At 48.0% G+C, this 9809-nt stretch overlaps 1 pseudogene across 1 annotated transcript; it reads left to right on the top strand.

Annotated features, from left to right (window-relative positions):
- The first annotated feature begins 8946 nt into the window (after positions 1-8946).
- Positions 8947-9428, top strand: LOC101579793 (annotated as a pseudogene). The gene has a single exon (XR_001117036.2). The product of XR_001117036.2 is annotated as a 40S ribosomal protein S13 pseudogene (transcript).
- The last annotated feature ends 381 nt before the right edge of the window (positions 9429-9809 follow it).

The raw sequence follows: 9809 nt of genomic DNA on the forward strand, positions 1-9809 counted from the left end.
GCTGATTCGGGTCTAATGCACTCAGCAGCTGCGCTGAAAGGCATCTGCCTTCGCAGTGGGCACTCACTGGCCACAGGCTTGGAAACGCGGCTTATGTTTCACTTCGTTTGCAGGGAAGGCCTGAGAGAATCTTCCGAGCCCTGGTGCGGACCGCACACACTTTACTTGTTTGAGTCGGGCCTCTCTTCCTCCTCCCAGGTCCCTGCACCAGTAAGGGGAATGCAAGCTGGGGAGGCAAGGTCCCCACCACTGTACTAGCAAAGGCCTCGTCTGTCACCCCGCCAGTGTGGGCCTGTGTCAGGACAGCCTCCCTGCTAGCAGCCAGCATCTGCCCAAGAACACGGAGCCTTACAGTCACAGTCATCTCTCCAAGGCCCGAGGCTGGCAGTGCTGAGGCACTGCGGGAGGCAGCCCAGCTTTTATGTCCTGCCTGAACCAGGCCCACCCCTCATGTCCCAAGACAGCTGGCCTCGGTCCTAATAACATGCCTGATTTCTGTCCTGCACTGTGAACTCCCTCCTTTAGCTGTGCAGAAAGGTTGGCACTGTCTGCTCACCAGATGGGTGAGTTCGCCCTCTGCCAGAGATGAGCTGGCCACACTAGGGCATTGTTGGGGGCAGCTGTGTTTAAAACCTTCCCAGCAGGGGGTCTGCAGTCCTCCCCCGTATTCCTCCCCTCCAGCAGACAGTGAACTGGAGGACCCCACCATCAGGCTGATAGTCTGGTAAACACAGCTACCAAGCCCACGGATTTTCCCAACATTTCAATGGCTAATCCATGAAGCCCCAGCCCACTTACTTAAGAAAACCAAGTCCTTGTCAGCTTCTGTCCTCATAACCCAAACTGCCGAGGTCTGTGGCTTCACCTTCCACGCAGGCCAACAAGTGCACCTGCTGTTCACAGTCGCTGGCAGAAGGCGCGGCTGGAACCAAAAATAAAAGGGAAGCAGAGCAGCTGCAGTACCCAGTACCAGCGTTTCTTCTCCAGTCTGCCGAGCCAGGGTCCTGTGGGCTCACATGGAGGGCGACGCCAGAACGTGCAGCCCACTGTTACGGGAGGCATCCCAAGTTCAGAAAGCCTGGTCTTTTAGGATGGATGGTAAGCATGGCTGCTGCAATTTCTGGCAGAAGACACTATTTCTGTCTTTTTTTTCTTTTAAACAAACATCCTTGAAAAGACAGTTCAGGAGAAAAGCAGCCTGTGCCCTGCCAGGGCGCAAATGTGTGCACATGCAAGAGACCTATAGATTTCTATTCTAGGAAATGCTGAAGGAAGTAGCTGGGTTGAAACAAAGTGGTATGTGGAGCTTTGGACAGTGTAGTGTTTAATACAAAATTTCAAGCAGAATACTGTGACGATTTTCATACTGTGTCAGTTTTTGTTACTGGAAGAAAATACTGAGAAAGTTCAACTTAAAGGAAAGACGTTTATTTTAGCTCAGTTTCAGAGGTTCCATCCAGGGTGGGTTGCTTCCACTCCTTTGGCCAGAGCCCAGGCCAGGAGTCAGGCTGCAGCGGAACACAGTGGCTTACCTCTGGGCAGCTGCAAGCTGCAAGGGGAAAGGCCAGAAGGAAAAGGCCAGGGCCCCAGCAAGCGCCCCGGTCAGGCCGCACCACCCACACCTTCAGCGGCCCTGCCTCCTGTTTCTGTCCCTTCCCAAATGCCATCACGGCTACCTTGTCTTTGTCACTCTGATAAAGCTGCAGCCTTTGTGATACATCACCCCCCGGGAGCCCAACATGCAACATACAACAGAGCAAATGAAAAGATGGGGGCTGAGGAGATGGCTCAGTAAAATAAGCACTTGTCTGGCAAGCGCAAGGGCCTGAGTTCAATCCCCGGTTCTGCCAAAAAACAAACAAAACAAAACAAAACAAAAAAAAGGAAAGATGGAATATACTGTTACATTTCTTGTGTATTTTTGTAATTTAATTCTTTAATTGGCACATATGGGTAGCACACAATGTTTACAACATTCCTTATGGCGAACTGGAACACGTACATAACAGCCCCCATTCTCTTTTTAGCCCCTCCCTCCCCACCGCCATCTCTTGAGGGCATCTGTCTGCAGCACATCACACTGACGCTGCTTGTGGGGAGCTGGTCCACACACACACACCCCATCTTAAGTCCCTTTTCCATCACTTCCTCTCCACCCCCTGTTCTTTGATCTCCTCTTCTCATTTGAGAAAGGTCTATCTCCCTGCTTCTTATTATCTGTTTTTATTTTGCTATTGTTTATAATGCAGGTTTCTCATAGAAGAGAAATCATCCCATTTTTAAACTTGTGTGTCTGCACTGGGTAATTCAGGAACATTCACTGTTTGCAGTCCTGGGGCACGGATCCTGGGCCCAGTGCAGGCCGAGGCTGCAGGGTGGGTGCCTTCCCCTGTCTTCACTGGGCAGAAGGCTCAAATGCTCTCACCAAGGCACTGAGCCCACATGGCGCCTCCCCAAGAGCTCTCCACCCCAACCCATAGCCCTGGGCATGAAGTACCAAATAGGCCGCTGGCACAGACACGATCATTAGCCCACAGGAGTCCAGCTCTGACCACCCCAAGTCCTACCCTTCCCATCTGTAAAACATGGCCATCCTATCGCATCAACTCCCACTGCCTAAGTCAGAACTTTAGAATTCCATGAGAAACAAAAAAGTAGACCAGAAAAAGGCTGAACATACAGTCTTCAAAAGAAGACACACGAATGGCCAGTCAGCACCCTGAAGAGTGACATTCGCTCTGTCAATTAAAAGAAAATTCAGTGATAAACATCAACTATAAGTGCACCTCGCGAGGCAGTGAGATCCTCCTGCACAGCGGGGACAGCGGGTGGGGACGTGTGGTGCTGAGCTCCAGGGGCACAAGCAGCCTGCTGGCAGGTCTGTAAGAGGCTGCTCCACTCTGGGAAAAGGTCTGACTGCATTTTACGAGATGAAACCACTCCCACCCCCGGTATGATCCAGCAACTCCACTTACTCAAAGGAATGAAAACACTTTACAAACACACATTCACCCGACCTCCATATACAGGGCTTTCAAAACTGAAATATCCGGTCTCCAACAACAGGTGCCTAGATAGACTAAGGCACACACTGCCTGCTTCCACTGAAAGAAACAATTTTGAATAAGCAAGCAAGTAAACAGACAGTCGAGATTTAAAGTAAAGTAAGCAACAGATGAACAATGTGTGTAAAGATGTGACTGAGGGAAGCCAGGTGAACTTTCTGGAATGACTAACAGCACTGAACTCAGCCTTGAGCCTGCCAGGCAGGAGCTATGCCGCTGGGCTACATCCTGGCCCATGCTTTCTAACTTTATAAGCTTCTGGGTCACAAAGGTCAATACATCTGTCAAGTTCAGCAACTGATGATAGTGTTTTAAAGATCTGTACATTTCACTGTTAGGCAATTTTACATTAAAAGGAAAAACTAAGTAACTGTGCAATCCTAGCTAATGATGCTCATGCTGACAAAACTTTAGGGGTAAGTGTGTCAATCTCTTCACATACTTAAATGCGTCAACATGATGGACGGTGGTCAGACAGTGGGCAGTTGGAGAACTAAGAGCCCAGGATGCTCACTCGCTACAGGACTCAGCCCGGCTGCACACTTCAAAGTTTTTGCAATTAAAATAAATGTTGGGCCGGGGAGATAGCTCAGTAGAATAAGCTCTTGTCTGGTTAAGCGCAGGGTACTGAGTTCAATCCTCAGTACCACCAAAAAAAAAAAAAAAAAAAAAAAAGGGGGGGGGGAAAAAAAAAAAAATCAACATTTATTCTTATTTTTTAAACTCAGAAAACAACAAAAGAATTTATAAACAACCAGTCTAAAAAAAGTGAGTTTTGTAGTCACAGAATGTCAAAGATTTTTTAAAAAATCAAATGCATTTTATACAGTAGTAGAAAATAATTAAGAAAATGAAATTAAAATTTTTCATTTATAACATTTTCACCAAATAAAATATCAGAAATAAATCTAAAACCAACCATAATGTTTACACAATGATAGAGTATGGCTCACAGAAATTAAAGCACATCTAAACTGAGAAACATACTATGTTTATAAATTGGCAGATGCTATAATTTAGTTGCCCATTTTGTCCAAATTGATACACTGACACACACAATCCCACCCACAAATGCCCAAAGACTTTTTCACAGAATTTAACAAATCAACCTACAATTTAGAGAGCAAAGTAGAGCCTACAAGGCCAAAATGATCCTAAAAGATTAAAGTTCTTCAGATCTTCCTATGCTGAGATGCAAGGCTTAGAATACTGTCGGCCATTGAAAAGGCAACAGGAAATACTGCTGAGGATGCGAGGATGTGACGCTGCCAGACCACCGCACGCGCTTGTCAGGGAAACCGAAGGAGGGCTGGGAAACACCCGCAAGTCTACGTGAGGAGTTTACCCAGAAGAGCACATTCCCGGAAGACCCAGCTGAGAAGGTTCATGAGCCAGAAACGATGCCAGGTGGCCTCCGAAAGCAAAGCCCGTGAGCACACACGGGTGAGTCACACAACACGCTGGGGCTCGGCGCCCTACCAGCAGTTGCTCCAGCCTGGTGGAAGGAAGTGAGGGCCCCGGGGGATCTGGGATCCCAGTCCCTTCCTGTCTTTGTTTCCTGGCTGCCACGAGGTGAGCAAAGAGTCACACAGCACGGGCTAAAACCTCTGTAACTGTGAGCCAAAATGCGTGTCTCCGCCTACTATGTCAATTTAGCTCAGGTATCTGTTACAGTAAGGTAAGCCACCTACACCCAAAGGGACGCTGCTCAATGGAAAGGGACCACTCCGGGTTCATGCAGCAGCATGCGTGCGTCAAACGCTCACTGGCTCAGCAAGCGAAACAAGACACCGAGGCCAACACTGCCTCACTGCCAGTGTGTGAAGTCTGGGAACGAGCAGAACCACACACGTGTGGCGAGGGGAGCGGAGGGCCAGCTGTCCACAGCAGGGTGTGGGGAGGCAGGAAGGGCAGAAGAAAACTTTCGGGGGCTGTGAAAATGTTCCTCGTCTCTGTCAGATGGCAGTGACACTGTATGCACCCACCCATGTGCCTAGCATTCACCTGAGATCCACAAATCACTCTGGGTCCACCTCACCTCACAGACCCCCCCAGCCAGGCCTTGATCTGGAAGCAGCGTTAGTGGGACAGATGCTTCTGGCCCATGGCATCCGTAACCACTGCTGGGCTGCAAAGACCCCAGCTCTGCTGGCACGAGCTGGCACAGAAACGGCCCGTGTGCACACGCACAAGCTGTAAGAAGCTCTGTCACTGTGTGAAAAGCTCGTGCACAGCCATGGCCAATGCTATGAACAGAGTGCGGGTCAAACGCTGAATATACAATTCATACAAGAAAATAAACCATTACCAAACACACGAGTAACAGGCTCACCCAAGCGAGACACATTCTGTCCTGAGGCTTAGCAGGGTGTAAAGAAACTGTACTCTTGACTGCCAGGAGACAAGAGCTGCAGAATTTAATGGAGGGCAACCTGAGAGTGAGACCCAAAAGACTTGGAAACACTGTTATCTAGCATATGTGAATACAGCTCAACAGTAACACCAAGGAAACAACTGAGTATGTGCTCAAAAAACGAGTGTGTGTGCACACAGCCACAGATGGGTGGGACGGCAGAGGAAGGAGCAACAGAGGAGAAGAGGCAAAATACAGACATGACTGTGTTTCCTACAGAAAGCTCCTACTCGACTGCACCATCCCAGGCCCTTGGAGCCTTGCTCACAATACATGAAGCTGGGGGTGTAATGTGTTTCATTTCTGAATTTCTTTAGTAGTGACAAAATACCCACCAATTTGTTTTTAAAACAGCTTGGTAGAATTTAGGTTATGGGGTTTTCGACAGTCATGTTTTCTAGTATGTTAGCATAAGTTAACTTGGAGAACAAAACTGTTAACACAGCTGATTAGCACATGTGAATTTCCATCCACCCGATGAAAAGCACACAAGCAGAGGGATCACCATCACCCCTCGGTCTCCCATCGCATGTGGACACAGGACACCAGTATGTGAATAAAGCACCTCTTGGCACATGCACGTGAAGGAACAGGTGCCCTCCACCCCCAACAGGAACCCAAGAACCCCACAGGCAGAAAAGTCAGACAGCTCTCTTTTGCTAAAAGGTGTTAACACCCATCACTGTATTCACCCCTTTTTTCCGGATAGGGTTCACCCAAATAAAAAAGGATTAGAATTTTTAAAAGGATAAGTCACTGAGAGAGATTACCAGTAAGTCGCTTCTAGTGTTATATTCTGAATAAGTGTAGACTGGTATCTGGCACAAATAATATCACTTGCTTCTTGTATACTTGACAAACCCCAACTTGAATCAGTGTGCATGTGTGTACTGTACAAACAGCGTGGATCAGCATGTCTCCCAGACAGCTGCTACCCCTGAAAAACAACGATACAACTTATTCCATAACAACTTTCTTAGTCTTCAGATTATCTAAAAACAGAATGAAGCATTTGTTATTTCTTACTAGCAACACAAACCAGAAATACTAAATAGAACGCCTGAAGAAGTCTTACAGAAATTCCTGTTTGGAATCTGAATGCGGCCACTGTGCTTTGCAGTCTGCCTTTATTAAAAGGATGAAGACAAAGATGAAGCTGTCAAGGGACAAAAATAAGCTGGCATTTTTAGGGCTGAGAATTTTCTATCTAGTTCTATTTTCATAATATAGCACAGTAAGAAACTACTGTGCAGTAGGCAAGCCTCCATATATCTTTTTTTTTTTTTTAAATGTATCTAGTACAGGGTGTACAGGGTCTCACTACACAGATCGGACTCACAGTGATTCTCCCGTTTTCAGCCTCCCAAGTGCTGGGATCACAGGTGCGCGATCCACGGATGGGGAATGAATCCTGCTCACTGTGCTTTGCCTAAGCAGGTGCTTTAGTCCACTGAGCTATATGGCTGGCCTCCATACATCTTAAAGTTTAAAACCCTTGCAGAAGTATTCACCCCAGACTGAAAGTCTAAGATACCCTGAAATTAAATTGAGCACAGAACAAATCAGGTGTGTGGTAAGTTCTTGCTGCATGTCATTCTCCTAAATTCTAAGATGGTTCACAGAGTGAGCAGCTTTGTGTGGAGAAACCATGAAGCCTCTGCCAGGAGGAAGGAGCACCTTGGCAGGGCAGGAAGCGCACGCCACGCCCCTGTGTAACATGACAAGGCTGCTCGGGAGCTCACAAGGGTGCGCCTGCACACAGGCACTCGGACCAGGACAAACTAGGACTGAGGAACCAGAACACAGCTGCTTTGCCACGAATGAAAACTCCTGCACAGGGATCTCAGATGATGTCATGGAGGCTGTGCTATTTTCCAACATTACAAGGGAGGCCCTAACAAAGTGCCATGACAAATGAAGAGTGCTCGGGGGACAGTGCAGAAGCCCATGGGAATTTGCTTTCTTCAGCAGTGCCCTGAAAATCAGCAGTGGATGTGAGCTAGACCAGGGGTGCAGAGCGGACTGTGTGAGAACGTGCCCCGGCACATGTCCTCCAATGTCTAAGGGCAACTGTTTAGCATGGACAGGACAACTCCAAAAACCATTTCCACACAAAACCACGACAGACTAGAGGATCATGGAGGGGGTAGTCAGTATCTGTGGACTCCAAGTCTGACTATCACACGCGGAGATCTGCCAGGTGCGAGGGCCCAAAATCCAGCTGGAGCCCCCACAACCAGATGGATTTGCCAACCTTCATGAATCCTTCATTCCCCCCAATCTTTACTGAGATCCCACAACACACAAGCCTCTTGTTTTTGCTCAGGGTGTAACAAAACAAAAACAATGTACCTCCCCATTATTCCTAATTAAAATGAGAGCAGTAAGATTCTTCTAAATGTAATACATCAAATGTAGTACATGAAATGTTAAAAGAGGAAACACAGAAAGAGCACAGGAAATGGCAGAGAGGTTACGCAGGAGGCAGTGAGTAACATGGAAACCAGAAGAGAACATCGGAAGAGATCGAACAGGCAACCAAGACTGTTGTGCTGTGACTTCTCAGCCTCCGTAATCACAGGAACCTAACCCCCACTGAATCACCTCTTGTCCATCAGTCCATCCGTCCTTCCCTCCCTCCTTCCTCTATTGGTTCTTTCTGGAGAACAGTGCTGACAGGATTTCTTGATTTCTCATGCAAGACATGAGAGACCTGGAATAAAGACTCAGAGACGTCTGCTATTCCACCTGAACGAATGTGAAGATGGTGCTGACGTTTGCTGGGATGTCATCAGATGCAAGAGTTCAGTTTTAAGAATGTTAAGAGGAGATGCAAAGTAGGCCAACGGACTCCCAGAAACAGATTTGGTCTGAGATGGGAGAAATCTATGAAACCTAACGAAGTTACCTAAAACAAGCCCTTCAGGCTTCTGGTAGCTAATGAAGGCAAAGGACAGACTGAAGAGCACCCGTGTGCACCAGCAGCTCCACTGCAGGCGAGGACAGCAGACATCAGCAGCGAGTGACTGAGAACAGGAGGAAATTCAAAGGGAGACCCTGAAGGAGGCAGCCACGGAGGCACTTGATGAACAGTGCACAAGCCCCAGGGCCTCGGTGTGTGGAATGACACTTGAGGAGCCCAGCAGAGTAAAACCGGGGGCTGTCCTCGCGGCTGCCAGAACATCAGGCACAGTTCTAGCCCACCAAGTCCACGGTGGGGCAGACACCTGTGGGTCTGAGGTTGTGTGCACAAAACCTGTGACCAAAAAACATGACACAGGTGCAAAAGGGACCCCTCTAAAGTCAAGCTCAAGGAGCCTGGGCCTAGCTCAGTCCTTTAAGTGGCTGCTTCCACAAAGCTGTCAGCCTCAGGTGGCTGGAGTTCAAACCTCACAACTCTCCCGCTGGCCAACGTGCCCTGAAGGCAGGCAAGGACAAAAAAAAAAAGAAATCTTTATTCCATTTAGACCGCCGCCATCATGGGTCGCATGCATGCTCCCGGGAAGGGCCTGTCCCAGTCTGCTCTGCCGTATCGCCGCAGTGTCCCCACATGGCTGAAGCTGACGTCTGACGACGTGAAGGAGCAGATTTACAAACTGGCCAAGAAGGGCCTGACTCCCTCGCAAATCGGTGTGATCCTGAGAGACTCTCACGGTGTTGCCCAAGTCCGTTTTGTGACGGGTAATAAAATCTTGAGAATCCTTAAGTCTAAAGGACTTGCTCCAGATCTCCCTGAGGACCTCTACCACTTAATTAAGAAAGCAGCTGCAGTTCAGAAGCATCTGGAGAGGAACAGGAAGGATAAGGATGCCAAGTTCCGCCTGATCCTTATTGAGAGCCGGATTCATCGATTGGCTAGATACTATAAGACCAAGCGGGTCCTCCCTCCCAACTGGAAATATGAGTCATCCACAGCCTCTGCCCTGGTGGCATAAATTTAGGTACTTGAGCAATAAAATCATGATTTAACTAAAAAAAAAAAATAAAAAAAAAATAAAGTCAAGCTCAGAACTGGGATGTGGTGGGAAGCTGAGCAGGGAAATCAGTGGCATATAATGTAGGGGCGACAAGATTCCCTGGGCTACTTCTAGGCAAATAACTTAAAACACACCCCAAAAAATGATCATGAGGAAAAGTTGAAATCCTGAAACATACATGGTGGTTAACTGATTTAACTGACAACTTGAGTGTGGAATGCTAAGCTGAACTGAGTCAGAGAGGTTCTGGTGTGGAAGACCACTTTTCTTGTAGTGCTGGGGATTAAACCCAGCAAGGAAAGGCAAGAACTCTACCACTGAGCCACACACACCTCCAACCCAAGACCCAGCTGA

This window comes from Octodon degus, unplaced genomic scaffold (assembly GCF_000260255.1).
Source record: "Octodon degus isolate 3935 unplaced genomic scaffold, OctDeg1.0 scaffold00023, whole genome shotgun sequence".
In the NCBI taxonomy this organism is placed as follows: Eukaryota; Metazoa; Chordata; class Mammalia; order Rodentia; family Octodontidae; genus Octodon; species Octodon degus.